Source organism: Tachysurus vachellii, chromosome 1 (assembly GCF_030014155.1).
Source record: "Tachysurus vachellii isolate PV-2020 chromosome 1, HZAU_Pvac_v1, whole genome shotgun sequence".
NCBI classification, from domain to species: Eukaryota; Metazoa; Chordata; class Actinopteri; order Siluriformes; family Bagridae; genus Tachysurus; species Tachysurus vachellii.
In genome coordinates, this window is record NC_083460.1 from 31,761,091 (window position 1) to 31,777,288 (window position 16,198).

Below are 16,198 nucleotides of genomic sequence, written 5' to 3' on the forward strand. Positions count from 1 at the left end.
TACAGATACAGTAGCACTTTCCTCCGGATGTCTTACACAAACCTGTGAGCATGAGCAGCATGTTGTTATGCTATATTCACACACACACAGCACTTTTATTGCTGAAAGTTGTCAGTAGGTGTTCCTAATATTGGTTGCCATAGTGATAAGTTTATCGGTGAGTGGTACAACTAGCAATAAACTTGACAACAAATCAGTTTTCTTGCTCCTAAAACGAAACACTCTGGAGGCAGGTTTGGTGTCTGTATATAATATTCAGAAGTTTATTTATGCTTCATATCATACGAGATAAAAGAGAAGTGGTGTGTGCTCTTGGTTATAGATCTTGGTCATGTCTTGTCTTCACTCCTATTGGTAGTCACTGCACAAAGGTTAAACTGCTGATTTGTCATTGTACGTCTCTGTATGTGTGACTGTAGCATTAGACTTCACCCTGTTCACCTGGTAGCTGTCATATGACATGACTTTGGCTATCTGCAACTTTGTATGTTAAATATCAGGTTATACTGCATGTTGCGTTTAAATATTTTTATTTGGGATTTTACACTGTTGATTGTAATTGTGTAATTGCACATTTAAAGTAATTTTTAAAAAATCATAAAACTTCAAAATAAATAAGGTAATGTTTCATGTTTTTGGTGTCATCCTTGCACAGAGGCAATGCTAATCTTCTCGGAATCTTTTCAATTTAGTATATTTGCTGCTGTAACAAGTACCAGGTTATATATTGTATAACTGATTATTTTGGTCAATTTTAGAAGATTGCATTAGATTAGATTAGAGTGAAGTATTTTGGTGTGAAATGGACAGGCAGGTGGATTTAATATTATATGTTGATTTGATTTGGACAAAGAAAAAATGTCTTTAACAAAGGGATTTCTCCTCTTGCTTATTAAAACATCCTACTGAGAAAAAAAAAAAAAAAAAACACAAACCAAACAATACCATACTGTTAACAATGAAGAAAATATCTGTGCAAATCTAATATATTATATGTTGTAAATAATCAGATTATTATAAATTAAATATTAGATTATTAAGTCTGTTTTAGATGCTTTTACTTGCTTTCAAGCTTTATGTTTTCTATTCTTGTAGAACTATTTCATATTCATATTTATACTAATGTGTCTTAAGCTAGAAATGATTAATAATACCTTCAGCCAGGTTTATTAATCATAAAATGCTAAGAGGTCTAAAGATTTTGAAGATGATGCTTACAAATTCACCTAAAATGTCATTGTCATGTATTCCTTCGTCTTTAGTAAGCACTTTATGCTGGTCATGGTGCAACCAGTCAATCCCAGAAACACTTGGTGTGAGGCAGAAATACACCATGAATGGGATGCCAGTCCATTACAAGCCACCCCACACATATTTTCAGACCTAGGGGTAAATTATTATAGTCAGGACACCTATGAGCATGTCTCTGAGAGGTAGGAGGAAAGCAGAGAACCTTAAGGTAATGATGTGTTCATGGATAACACTCCAGAGCTCAGGACTGAACTGGGGACCCTGGAGCTGTGAGAGGAGAGTGTTGAATTCATTACACACCAACAATTTCAAATGATTTCAGTGTTGTTCTTAACATTATCTTGCATGATGTAATGTTAATAACTGAATATTAAATTAGCTGATAGTTTAAAGGTTATGTTTTTGGACAACAAACTGAAACCCAGTTATATCACAATGACTTTACAAGTGCAAATTTATACACATTACATTTGAGATTTCATTTCAATCTCATTTAAGACAAATGTAGTGGGGATAGAAAAATCTATAAATGACACAAAACTTTGTTTCCTGTCTGTAAAAATGTATTCTACCATTACTGTTTTTTTTTTATTTCTTTTTTAAACTGAAAATGCTTTCTGGATTGCTGCCAGACCCATTTACCCTTTACCCATTCACTTTATAAATAGCACAGCTAAGGCAGAAGTCGGTGATTATAGACATTAAATTAAATTTGCCACATCTGCTTAGTGTGTTTAGTGTTTTTTCCACCATGTCTGCACAGCCTGCACTGTAATGAGCTCCATCGAATCAGGGCTCCATTCAATCTTGTCTTTCTCATAGACGACTCGCTAACTTTGTCTTGGAATTTCATTTCAGCTGTATTAAAGGTCTGATGTGATGTTAATCTCTTCAAAGCTGATTTGCATTCTTCCTTGATTCCAAAGACAAATGTGCAGTACTTGTTTGAGGACTTGTAAGGCTGTAACCCGTACATGCAAATGTTTACCTTGTGTGATTTGATCATATCATAAAAAACATCTTTACATATATATTATAAGTATTACAATGTAATAGAAACCAACATAGTCACGTAATTCTTTTATTCTTTTAAGATAACTTTTAAACCATTTAAATAAATGAGTGCTTGTTTTCTAGTCCAACATGTTCCAGATGTGGAGCCAAAATCATATTCCATTTTGGCAACAGAAAGTTTCAGTTAATAAATACTTTAGCACAGCCAATCATTGTAGCCTTCAGAAGATAAAAAAAAGGGAAAAAAAATTAAATAAATAAAAACATGAGCCATGTTGGCTTCTATAGCAGATCCTCTTTATATCCAATTACATGCATTTATGTAAATTAATCTGAAGGAAGCTCAACAGACCAGCTAGAGTGTAGAAGAGAGATCCATCCAAATGAGAGTTTCTGACAGCAAACATGGCATCAAAAAATTATTATCTTAATGTTTAAGAGCACACTGCACAACAAAAGCTCAGAACTGCTGTAAATGCTCCCGCTACATGACTTCTCTCACTTTGGTTGTTTTGTGGATGTAGCAGCGTCTGACTAAATCTGAAAAAAGCTGAACATGACAAAGCTGACACAAACTGCTGTCTAGCATGTGACTTTGTGGTTTTGTCACTACTTTGAACAGAAATAAAAAAGGATGCAAAAATGTGGAGGAAGGAATTGTCTCAGGAGATGTGGGTCATGAGGACAGTATGTTCTGCAAAGGGAACTGAAGTATAGTGCAAATAAATGTTTTATACGGCTCAGAATCCTGAAATGAACATGATTTCTTACCGAAATATTATTAGTAGTATTATTGTTGTTGTTGTTGTTGTTCGTCTTCTTCTTCTTCTTCTTTATTATTATTATTATTATTATTATTATTATTATTATTATTATTATTATTATTATTATTATTATTGTGTATAGATGGATGATAAACTGGATTTAGAGATCTGCTGTACACGACAGGGTATGAACTGGATTTCCTCAGACTCCAGAAGTGATTTCTCAGAAGGGCAGTCAAATATGAAAGTCAAGAAAGGTTGCATTCATTGTCGTTACTATAAGAAGATACAGGAAATTGATTTATCTTCAGTAAGTGATTTATCCTGCTCACATTCACATGTTCTTTAAATGACCAATTGGTTAGATTTTTGATATCTAAATTTTTTTTTAAATATTGCAGGCAGGTACTATCAAAAATAATTTGGATTGCTGAGTACTGTACACATCTACAGGATGTCCCAAATGTCTCCATAGATATGGGACATTTTAACAAAAACATAACCGTATTCATAACACAAACTCTGCATGAGTTCATTACTTCACTTTTGAAAAAATGAAGAAAAAAAAAAAAAAAAACCCAGAAAAAAAATAAACACTCCCAATATAACCTGAGTGTGAAAAATCTTAGAAGACATTTCAGTAAAAAGTCTTAATTCCCCCATGTGTGGAGACTTTTGGGCAGTATCTAAGAGTTCATAGTTTCCAAGAGTCAGGATCCATAACATGGATTCTTTATTCATGTGAAATCCATTACAAAGGGCACAGTGTCTGAAGTGAAGATTAGAAATAAAGTTAGTTGGTTTCACTTTTAAGCTCTTATAGTTTCCACAACTGTGCTGATATCATTGGTTTAACTCAGTGACTAATTATCTGGAGCTGTATCCTCTTTTGTTATGTCATCTGCATCCATATCTGTACCTGTGTCCATATTTGTATCTGTATTGATATTTATATCGGCATCTGCATCTATATTTGGATCACTAAGCATACAATGTACAGATATGGAATAAGATAATGACAGATATGGACATTAGATATATATCTGTATCCTTATACATATCTGCCATTACCTTATCCATATCTATATCTAAGGAAATTGCCATGGTTTACATATTTAGATGTAAAATGTACAAAATGGATATATGATCTTTATTTAATTCAGCGCAACCCTGACTGGGCAGCTACTAAGGATAAACTAATGAATGTTGTAACTTCATGACTCAGTGCTGCATGTTATTGTTAACTTTAATAAACCCAGTCTTTGTCCTGCGAGCTTTAAATCTGAGCACTCGCTCACAAGTGCATGAAAGTAAAAAAAAACCTTTCTACTGCTGCCAGATAATGATAGAAATGGATGCAAGTACAGCTATTTTAGAGGTGGATATATTGGTATATGTTAGTGCATCGAGTGCATAGCTTAGCAACTAAATGTTGAAAAATTAAATTGGGACACTATTCAAGGGGCAACATGAAGAGGTGAATGTGATTAAGTGCTCTGTGACAGGGTGGTGTTATGTGTAACCGGTGCTGATATAACAAGTGCATCACAGAGGATCACAGACCTCTAATCTCAACCAAGCATTCTGCTAAGCTTTCTTACTACTGTACTGTAGCTTTCTAAAAATAAAACAAAAATGGAACGTCTGCATAGAACACATTATCTGTAATAATACATTCAGTTGCATCCCTAGTGGACAATTAAAAGCCCAGAAACCGCAGCCAGAGTTTCTTTTTGAATTCCACATTTTGGATTTGGTCCTTGCTTTGTCGTCCAAAAAAGCGTACAGCGAGCAGAGCAGCTCAGCTTGTTCCCTACTCCTTTTCTATCAGCCTCTAATTATCTCCAGCTGAAAAACCAGTGCATGCTGAAATGCCCATTGGGCCATACAGAGGGAATTATAGCCCACGTCTCTTGTCCTTTCTCTGTTGAAAGAATGCATCGAGTTTTGCTGGAGCACTTTTTCCTGTTGAGGTAGAGGAGGAGGAGGAGGAGGCGTTTGTCTCCTGGTAGGCCGGTCATCAGTTCTATGCAAACCTTTTTTGTTAAAAATCGGCCTCACGTTTTCCTGAATGACGGAAAATTGATCAGGCCTGAAGTAGAGGTTCGATATGCGGCCCCCGCTTTGCATCTTTTGTCTAGGTGAATAGCACACGTTGAAGGGCTACCGGCAGGTTGCTATTAATATGACAGTCTGCTCTATATCCAGCTATAATTTCTAATGAAATACTAATCTCTATTATTTTGATCCAGGCAGGCGATGCGGAGGAAAAAATAAGAAAAGGAGGACGTAGAGAGAGAGAGAGAGAGAGAGAGAGAGAGAGAGAGAGAGAGAGCAGCAATAAGAGAAAAGCCTTTTCTTTTCGTGCCAATTCTATGAGAAATAGCAAACCGATAATTTTTGTCAAGTTTTTTTTCCATCTCTCTCTCTCTCTCTCTCTCTCTCTCTCTCTCTCTCTCTCTCTGTAGCCAGCTGAAATGCTTGTGGATTGCCACAGTTTAAATAGGCACCCAGATAAAAAACCATTCAGGGCGTTGAATGAGGATGCCATCTGTTTTTTTTTTTTATTTCCTCCTCTTTCTTTTCCTTTTTCAATCCTTGTAATCAAATTTGAGCAAAATCAAATGGAGAAAAGAGGAAGAGGAGGAGGAGGTGGTGGTGGTGGTGATGGTGGTGCTGGGGGTGGTGGTGGTGGGGGACGGAACGAGTTTCAATGAAAGTACCTTTTGTTGGTCTGAAACGAGCAAGTAATTTACAAAATGCCCTTCCTTTGTGTAGGAGGCTAAAAGGAAAAAAAAAAAGAAATCAGTAGCTTTTAAAGCTAGGCCTTGCTGCGAGTGAGAAGATAATGAAAGCCGTCTGTGTTGTGGGGCAGAGAAGCATTTCAGAGACAGGCCTGACTCGTGGGGTTACGCTGCAGAAAAAGACATTGACGTGCCTGTTTGTTTTGCAAGGAGAGAACATGCATGAGACGGGCTTTCACGCAGCACGGTCTGGCGTAGAAGAAGAACAGGATCAAGAAGGAGAAGAAGGAGAAGAAGAAGGATGATATGCTTAGAGCTCCGCACCAGGATGGATCTAGATGCTGATGATGTTAATGCTGGAAGTTTGCTGCATCAAGTGAGCTCTCAGGTCGACTTACGATGGATGAAGTGGATGAGGAGGATGAGAAGAGAGAGGGAGTGAGATCTTTTGTATTTTCTACACTGTTCTCAAGTGGATTGCTCTCTAAAAGGTTAGTGTGTGTGTGTGTGTGTGTGTGTGTGTGTGTGTGGGTTTTCCCCTGAGCCCTCTGTAGTTCTGAACTATCACAGAAATGACTTCAAACTCTATCATTCCTCCTCGTCTACCTCTTCGTCTCCTTCTTAACCTCTCCATTTAAGCAGGACTTATTAGCACTTAACATGTTAATTATTAACTTGTATTGCATTATATTAAACAATTCATTAACCAATGTAGACTTTTGGTAGTCACCAAATTGATCCAATGAGCACCGGCTCTAATTTAAATACGACGTCTTAATGTGTGATTGGTTACAGAAATATAAAAGCATTTATCACTTTTTTCCTCTGGGATGTGGGTAAGCTGATCTTGTCAGATGTCAGTTAAAAAGAATAAAAAAAACTTGCTAATAATGAAAAGTTAGCATAAAGTGGTGGCATTTGTGTGATGGTGATTGACAGTTGATTTATCGAGTACAAACCTGTTGAGTTTTTCTTTTCTCTAGCCAAACAATAACATGCAAATGCACACACACACTTTATTTACATGCATGAATTACCTTTTTCAAAAGCTCCTCTTCATCACCTGATCACCTTCCTGCCAAAGTTTTGCTTTATTTATACAGAAGGGGAGAGAGACAGAGAGAGAGAGAGAGAGAGAGAGAGAGAGAGAGAGAGAGAGAGAGAGAGTTTGTAGCTCTTACAGTAACTAACAGAAAGAAAAATATTCAAATGAGTCGATTTCTCGCTTGGCTTGTAGAAATGTCAAAATTTGCACTGGAACAATAAAACAAGGAAGTGTGCGTAAATTGAATTTGGATTTGAATAGAATAGTTAATCAGACGCTTCTCTGTCGCCCCCTAAGCCCGACCATGGAACTGCAGCCTTCTGGTTCATAAACTTTTATTTACTGACTATATACATATATATATATATATATGTATATATATATATATATATATATATATATATATATATATATATATATATATATATATATATATACATATATATATATATATATATATATATACACATATATATATATATATATACACACACATACATATATATATATAATACATACATATACATACATATTATATATATATAAATTAAAAATAATTAAAAAAATATATTTATATTTATTTATTTGTTTAATTTTCAATTAATATTTATTGAATTTTCTTACCTATTATTTTGGATAAAAATAATGTTTATTATTTGCATTATTTAACTACTACTACCACTATGAACAACAACAATAACAGAAACAACAACAACAACAACAATAATAACAGTACTTTAATTAAACATTTTGTGTAAAAATAGAAAATGAAACTATTTACACTGGATAAGCGGTAGAAGATGGATGGATGGATGGAAACTATTTACACTCGTGATTCCTCTTCCCTCAGTTATTAATCTGTTATTAAACTGTACTTACTCAGTAATAAAATGTTCACAGCATAAATATCATCATCGTTGTTGCCCCCAAGTTTGACCCCAAGTGCAGGGTTATGGGATAAATTTGCTCCAATTATGCTGCATGGGTGTGAAGTTTCCCCTAAGGGGCAGTTTAATGGAGTGTTAAAGTGAGGGGAGGGATTTGAAGTGGAAAGGGGGAAAAGACAGACACCAATTACAGCCTGCTGAGATGAGGTACATAAGCACAGATGACAGCTTCCCCCTGCTTATGTTTCCCCCTGTTTCTTTCTGCTTATTCGGTTTTCTCTGGCTCCACTCTGCTTTCTCATACTTCTTCCTGCTTCCTCCGTTTCCCAAATGTGTCCCCTGCTTCCCCATGCTTCTACCTCCTTCATTGTGCTTCCTTATGCTTCCTTGTGCTTCTAACCCCTGCTTTCTCCTGTTTCCCCCTTCTACCCCCTGATTCTCACTGCTTCCTCCTGCATCCTGATGCTACCTACTGCTTTCCTCTGGTGCTGGATTTGCCCATAAAAGCCCTCATTATATCTCAAATCAATATCTCTGTCCTTCTGTGAAGCTTGGATATATTCAGGCACCTGACCTCAGGGTCAAATCTTGAGCCACACAATGCTAGTGCAAACAGAGTAACACTAATTTTGCTAATAGGATTAGCAGATTAACTTTTATGTTCCGCTCTGGTCAAAATGATCAATTTAATTTTCGACCTCTGAATTCTACAACACAGAAAATCAATGGAATATTACTGTATTTCTACAGCCAAAGTGATGTACAGATTATTTCCGGCATGCTGAGGGTCAGTGAAGGTCAGTGCTAATGCTTTAGCAAACCCAGCCGACTCAGAAACAGTTTTCCTCTGCTTCGTCATTTCATATTATCATTTGAGTGTTATAATTAAAGTGCTATTCTGTAAGTGCTATTGTTTTTATTGTTGTTAGTAAATTCTTTGTGTTTATAAGGGATATATTGTATTGCTTCACATTAAAAAAAGATTTAGTAAGGATAAAAAATGTAAAAATATTCATCACAATTCATGTGAATTAGCAAGCATACAGAAATTCATAATATATTTCTTTCTAAAATAAATACAAAGAATCAGCAGAAACATAAATGAGCCAGATGTTAAGAATACCACACAGGTAAATATAACAAAACATCCTAGATCTAATAACACAACATATATGATGAAATTCAAATTGCACAACTAACACATGGTTAAATTCATAAAACTGAAAATACAGAATATGTTGGAAGAGACAAAATCATCCAAAGCTCTACATTTTACAAAAATTATTGTAAAATTCATATACTGAAATTACAGTGACTTTAAAAATGTACATATTTACTTTACTTTCAAATATATTTGATCAATTCTTTACTGTACTTTTAGTTTATTTATTATTATTTATTTAATTATTTATTAAAGCAGATTTATTTTTTGATCTTTGTTCTATCCACATTTAAATTCTTAACTTTTATAAAAAAAAAAAAATATAAATATAATATACAGTACATGCAGGAAAATAAAATTGTAAAATACTCTCCTACATTTCTCAAATAATGCAAGGGATATTTTATATATATATATATATATATATATATATATATATATATATATATATATATATATATATATATATATATATATATTTTATATATATTTTATATTATATATATATATTATGATAGTTATTATTAACATTTTACCTATTTTATAGATACACATATTATGCATGCACTATTTAGCTTCTATGCAATAGTGCATACATGAATATGTATATATTCAATATATATACGTGTGTGTGTGAAAAATAGAACTGCAAAAGATATGTTTTAAATGATCTTTAATATCTGGCAACCCAAAGCATCCTAAAATGGTTGTTGATGGTTTTCAGGGTCGATGGCTGACTGGCACCTGAGCGATTCTGCTTAAATAAGAGGAGATTTAATGCCGGCTAGAAGACTAATAAGACTAATTGATCAGGAGAAGCATTTCATCTCATGTTAAAAAGCATCTTTTAAACATCTACTTCACTTAATTCACACACAGATTCATGTGTGTTTAGTGTTTGTTCCTGTGGAGCTGTAATTAGAGGCATTAAAGAGCTTCATGTGTAAAGTAAGAGTTTTAATGCGACTCAGATGCAGAATTAAAGCTGAAAGCTGATTGTAGAAGATGTATAAAAAATGTAAATATAATTTATGGATTTTCAGCAGTAATTCTGTCTTTGGTGTTATGTGCTATATATCTGTATATTTATTCAATCTGCTTAAATTTTTAAAAAAGAAGTTAAGACAAATAAACAAAAATACACAATATAATCATATTTAAATAGAAATCTCACTTATGAATAATTGACACAAACAGGAACAGATGCATCTGTACTGCATCAGTACAGTATAAGAAGTTTGAATAAAAGTATACACGTGCATAAAGTTTAATAGTGTTACAAACATAGCCTGTAATAGACCTCTGTGAGTTATATGTGATTAGGTTGGATATACATTTTTAATCTATTCAAAAACATTCTCCTAAAAATGCTAAGGGAAAAAGCACAACGTGTTATACTGTGTGATTATTTTCTCATTTTATTATATTCATAGTAACATTTAATGAAACAAGTTAGTTCCTGCTCTAATGTGATTGGTCAGAAGGTGTTGATTAATTTTCTATAAGAAATATAACAGCGTGAAATCCCAGCTTTATATCAATGTGGTTGTGGTAATATGTTATGTTTCTGTAATAACAGCTCACTCACAGTCACTTGTATAATTAACAAATAAAAAGACATGTAATCACTGATAAGTGAGGAGACATTTAACGTTTATGAAAGGAGTCATTTAAGAAAGTGTCAGTACTTTGAATCAGTCAGAGGTATAGCTGACTGTATATTTATGTTTTCTGACATTTTCAGCGCACTGGAGTTCACAGTTTGTGGTTTTTCAGTAGCATCACAGTTTGTGTTTTTGTCCAGTAAACTTGGCTGATGAAAACATAATAATATAATATGTAATATAGATATGTAAGAGGGAACTAACTAATTGTGTGACCATTCATCAACATTAAATGATCCTATAAATAGCTAAAACACAATGTACAATACAGTGTTTCATTCTTTATTATATATAATGAATCTGATTCATTGCTGTGGTATAAGATGATGTGCTGTTGAAGAAAAATAATGAACTTTGAACATCCATTGTGGATGTTTTTTTCTATACTATGTGTTTCAGGTTAAACATAATCAATGTCTTTTGACCAATCAGAACCCAGAATTTAATGGCACAGTGTTGTCATTTGTCACTAATGCAGTAAATATGTTAGTTTAAGAACCTTGACGTAAAATGCTACTGAAAAATGCCATGATAACAATATCGTTCCTCTTCTGTGAACTTCCCCCCTCGTAAAGTGCCAAAGTGCATCATGAAATTTGTCATGTAAAACAAGAATTAATGGCCACCGTTGAATTTTGTGTTTGATGTGACGGAGAGATCAGGAAACCCACAAGCAGCAGCCCAGAGCAGAAAAGCATGACTCCTCGATAATTGTCTGCTTTTGCTTTTTCCTGTAATGTTTGGAGGTTTTTTCCTCTCCAGAGGTTGCAGTTTCCGACCATTAAGAGGAATCCTGCTGTGAGCAGACGACATGTCAGAGGGAAAAAAGAGCTGGCAGCTGATAAACAGCAGCACGAGTCAATTTATCGCTGCAATCGTTAAATAATAGGCGCGATTATGAGGTGGCAACTGCAGACATGGTAATTGTGTGTCATAAATCTGCGCGGCTGGTGACAGGAGCACAATGAGAGCAGACGGGTGAGAGATATCAGCCGAGCTGGGACGTGTCTCAATATTATCGAGAGGCCTTCACTTCACTTCTGAGTGGCTTTCGGCTCAGATGGATCGAGAGAGATCTTTAAAATGATAGAGATTTTTCCAGGAGCATGAGCTTGAATATAAGACAAATTTAGAGAGAAATTCTAGTGCAAACATTTGAAACTTCCTATTCATAAAAGGAAATGTGCCATATGGTGTTCAGATTTGTCTAAAATAAGAAAGACAGCTATTGTGATTATCAAGTCAAAATTTCCCGAATAAGATACCTTTATTTACAAACAAATGCAATTGAATCACCAGTAGCTAAGCTGAACTGCTAGTTTAAATCAGCTGACTAGTTAGCATTAATGTCACCTCTCTAGGACTAGCTGCATCACTTTCTTCATAACTTGTGCTAAATTGGGATAAATACAAATGAACTGAATGCTAAGCTTACTATTTGTCTGACACAATATTTATGTAGTTATGCTAGCAGTGTCTAATATTTTTTGCTAACATATTGTACATTTAAACTGACTAAACTTGCTCTAGTATTTAGTAATAGAAAAACCGCTAACATGAGAACTTGACACTACACAAACAGATGAAATGTTCATGATTTGCAGTTTCTTTATAACGTGACAAGCTGCATTCTGTTACTTATTAACTTTAAGAGAAAGAGAGAGAAAAAATAGATTAGTGAAGAGGATGAATAATGATCCACACCACTATGTGGCAATAAATTGAAAAACATTTGATGTACTGTATATTTTGGGGTGTGTTGTTATAGGAAGATTATTTGCATCACAGCAGCCTTGAGTCTTTTTTCCTTAAGCTTCACTGTATAGCTAAATATGTTCTTTAGTACCTAAATATGATGTAATAATGACTTTCTGTGAGTTAAACTTTGCCTTAAACATTTTGTTTTTATGCTAACTGGTCTTATAAATGAAGAGCTCCACCATGTGAAGTTTAAAAATGAGTTATAATTCTGTTCTAGGTCTCTGATTGGCTAAACAAAATGATGAATAGACTCATTTGTTAAGCTTGCAAAGCAGATTTTCCCACTTGTAGTGTATAAAACACACAGCTCAGACTTCTGGGTAAAATATTCTGAGCAAAGTTTAAAGGGCAGGGTTAAGGTGATGGTGGGATTAAACTAAAAGGGCAACGCTAGTACACATCGCTTCAGTTACAACATCGTTCATAGCAAATAAATAAATAACAAACTAAATTCACTGAAATCAGAAGGGAATGCTGTGTAAGGGTCAGCCTGCACTCGCTTCATAAAAATGTCCATCAAAGGACAGAATCTCTGCACTGCAACACAAAAACACGGCCTTGAAATAGCAACTATAGAACAGAAGAGAGAGCGGCAGTGGAGGCCAGGGACAAATACTCTGATGGCTTGATTCAGAAAGTGGATGATCAGGGCATTTGCTTGCCCTTCCTAAGCACATACATGTGACTGGAAAATGAAACACAATTTTTTATACCCCTTACTAAGGCCAAAGGTTCATTTGGAGTTGTTGCTTTTCAATCTCAGACGTTGAAGAGTGCTGAGATAAATTGGTTAGAAAATGCTGGGTGAGAGAAAAATGGCTTAAAATGACGCTGTGAGAGGAAAACAACTTCAAACCAGAAAATTGAAGACACAGAGGTAGTGTAGGTAATAACGGTCTAAAAATACTGAGATGTGATATTATTTTTGGGAATCCTGCATATGCATCAAGCACAATTAGAGTTCAGTATGTGTAGTTTATTATGTAATGACTAATTTAGTCAGGTATTATCATATTATTTTTATATGTCTATAAACTGAAAATAACTTTACTAGACCTTTATCCAGGGACAGCTAGTAGAAATAGTATAAATTGTATAATTAGATGTATATATTCATCCTATATTCATATTTTATACTCATCCTGTCTATATTGTATCTCATCGTCTGCATTGTTTTCTTGTATAGTTTGTATAGTATAGTGTTATTTATGTCTGTACTTTTGAGAGTCACAAACTGCTGGAACCAAATTCCTTGTGTGTGTCAACGCACTTGGCCAATAAATCTGATTCTGATTCTGATATATACGTGAGGGATGTGGTAGCCTATTGGTTAAGGTGTTGGACTTCTGATGGGAAGGTCATGATTTTAAATCCCAGGTCCACCAAGGTGCCGCTGCTGGGGCCCTGAGCAAGACCCTTAACGTCTACATCAGATATTTCGATTTAAAACGAAATGTCGTTAATCTGATTGTTTTGGATTTTTGTGGAAACAAGCACAACAGCTCCATCAGTGGTCGTAAGAAAAACACACAGAATCTCTTCTGATTTCTTTCAGTCTCAAACTGTAGCGTAATGCAGTCAGTGAGAGTCATGTCAGGTGACCTGTGGTGACATCTCATGTCCATTCCTTCACTGACACATCCATAATGACCTGAGCACATGAAATAATGAATGTGAAAGTGGTGGAATATTATCTGTGTCATTTAACGATGGCAGTTCCATCATTTCCATTTGGCTGTGTTGGAAGTGGAAAATGTCTCAACACTTACAGTTTCTATAGCTACAAATTCCTGACACTGGAGGTTCCATAAAATGTTTCCTTAGAGTAAATGTCTCCATATGAAAAACACAGGATTTCCCTCAAATTTATACATATACAATGAGCTGCTAGTAGAGAAAAAAATACGTTATCAGAATGAGTGCATTAATATAAACCTGTGATTACAGCTAGAGCTCCTCAGTATTGTCTGAACAGCTGTTAACACCTTTTGATCAGTCAGAATAAATGCAGGATGATACACAACAGTTAAACCAACATTATATTTCAGTGATTACAGCAGATTAATTTTTTTTACATACACACTATTAGGGGTATGACAATATATTTGTTTGATTTTTGTAAATAGGAGAACTGCTTAAAAAAGTCTTGGGATAAACAGATTCTCCCAGCACTTTCATATATCATATCATATTGCATTGTACTGGTATCATGCCATACCATATCTTACCATACTGTATTGTATCATATATATCATCATATCATATCAAATCTTATAGAATTATATCATATTATATACAATATTGACTCTTATTATATAGTATCACATTGAATCACATCATATATCATGTCATGTCAGATCATTTAAAAACATATCGAATCATAGTGTATTGTATTCAGTCATGCTGAATCATATCATATCATATTCGTTATATAAAAAGATTTATTTACATTGAGGGACTGGAATTTATATTATAGTTTAATGCACTGTATTTAACAAAGCTTTATGTACTAAATTATAATATAAAATTTTGTTCTCCTCTTTTTATCAAAGTGTAATAGGATAACTGTTGAATCTGACTGGTGTGCGTTATATGAGTGTGTGTGTGTGTGTGTGTGTGTTCTTGAGATGCGTGTGAGATGTGTGTGTCTCTTTTAGGATATGATGAACATTTACTCCAATAGATGGCATCAAAACACTAGCATCTCCTCTTAGAGTGAACATATAGCTCAGGAAGAGAGATACAGCAGCCTCTTCTGCAGCTCAGGACAGATTATAACCCGATATAGCAAATATTCTTACTTATTATAGAGGCTGTGATTACCTGTGTGTGTGCCTTCATGCATGCGTGTGTGTGTGTGTATGTGTGTGTGAGAGAGAGAGAGTGTGTGTCTGTGTGTCTGTGTGTGGTGGAATAGAGAGACAGAAGATAATGGAGCTGTTTCTGGGTTTCACTGTGTTAAAGCTATTTGTAAATTATTCTGTAAATCTATTATATAACATTAATAACATTCCTGATGGATTGTGTAGTTTGTGTGATGGTGCTTATTATATACTCTGTGTTTTTGTAGGTGTTGATTACAAGCTGTGACTTTAATTACATTACATCTGGATTCATATTTCTCAAATTTATTATAAAAATAATTTCAAGATGCAATTTAAAAAAAAACATTTCTTTTTTCAATTTCCACACTATTTTTTTCTCTTATTCCACATTCCTCTAGCTAAATTTACATATATATCGATAGATAGATAGACAGACAGACAGACAGACAGACAGATAGATAGATAGAAATGTATTAAATATCGAGCATTTATTTTTAAATAATGTGATAATGCAATATCATGAACATTTATTTAAAATAATTCATCTTGCCAGACTGCAACTAAATTAAACAAATAAATATGATATGCATATAATTACACCATACATAAGCATGCATAAACTTGTGTTTATCTTTAATTGTTCATTAACATCTTTTTCACACATTCACCTTCTTTTTATCTTTATAGTCCATGAGCATCTTTATGTATTTAGAAGAACTTTCATTTTCCCCACTTATGTATTTATTTATTTATTTATTTTCCAAACATGTTGTTTATTTATGTATTCATTGATTTCTACACACTTCAGAAGTACTGTTTACCATTAAAATAAGCACATGACTGTGTGAGAACAGCATCATAATAAAACATTGTAAATGTAAACAACAATAATAATAACAACAGCAACACAGGAGTGATAAAGACATGTTGTTATTATGCTTTAATAATTATATTACATAATAATACAATATAACCACACGTAAAACCACATGTACATAAAAAATATATACTGTACATAATCCACATGTCATAATATTACATAATATAAAATTTAGTTTTATTATAATTGCTAAATGAAGGA

At 34.1% G+C, this 16,198-nt stretch overlaps 1 non-coding gene across 1 annotated transcript; it reads right to left on the reverse strand.

Annotated features, from left to right (window-relative positions):
* Nucleotides 1–610: 610 nt before the first annotated feature.
* LOC132857138 (U6 spliceosomal RNA) lies at nt 611–712 on the reverse strand. The gene has a single exon (XR_009649492.1). It is a non-coding gene; the product is annotated as a U6 spliceosomal RNA (small nuclear RNA).
* Between the last annotated feature and the right edge of the window lie 15,486 nt (nt 713–16,198).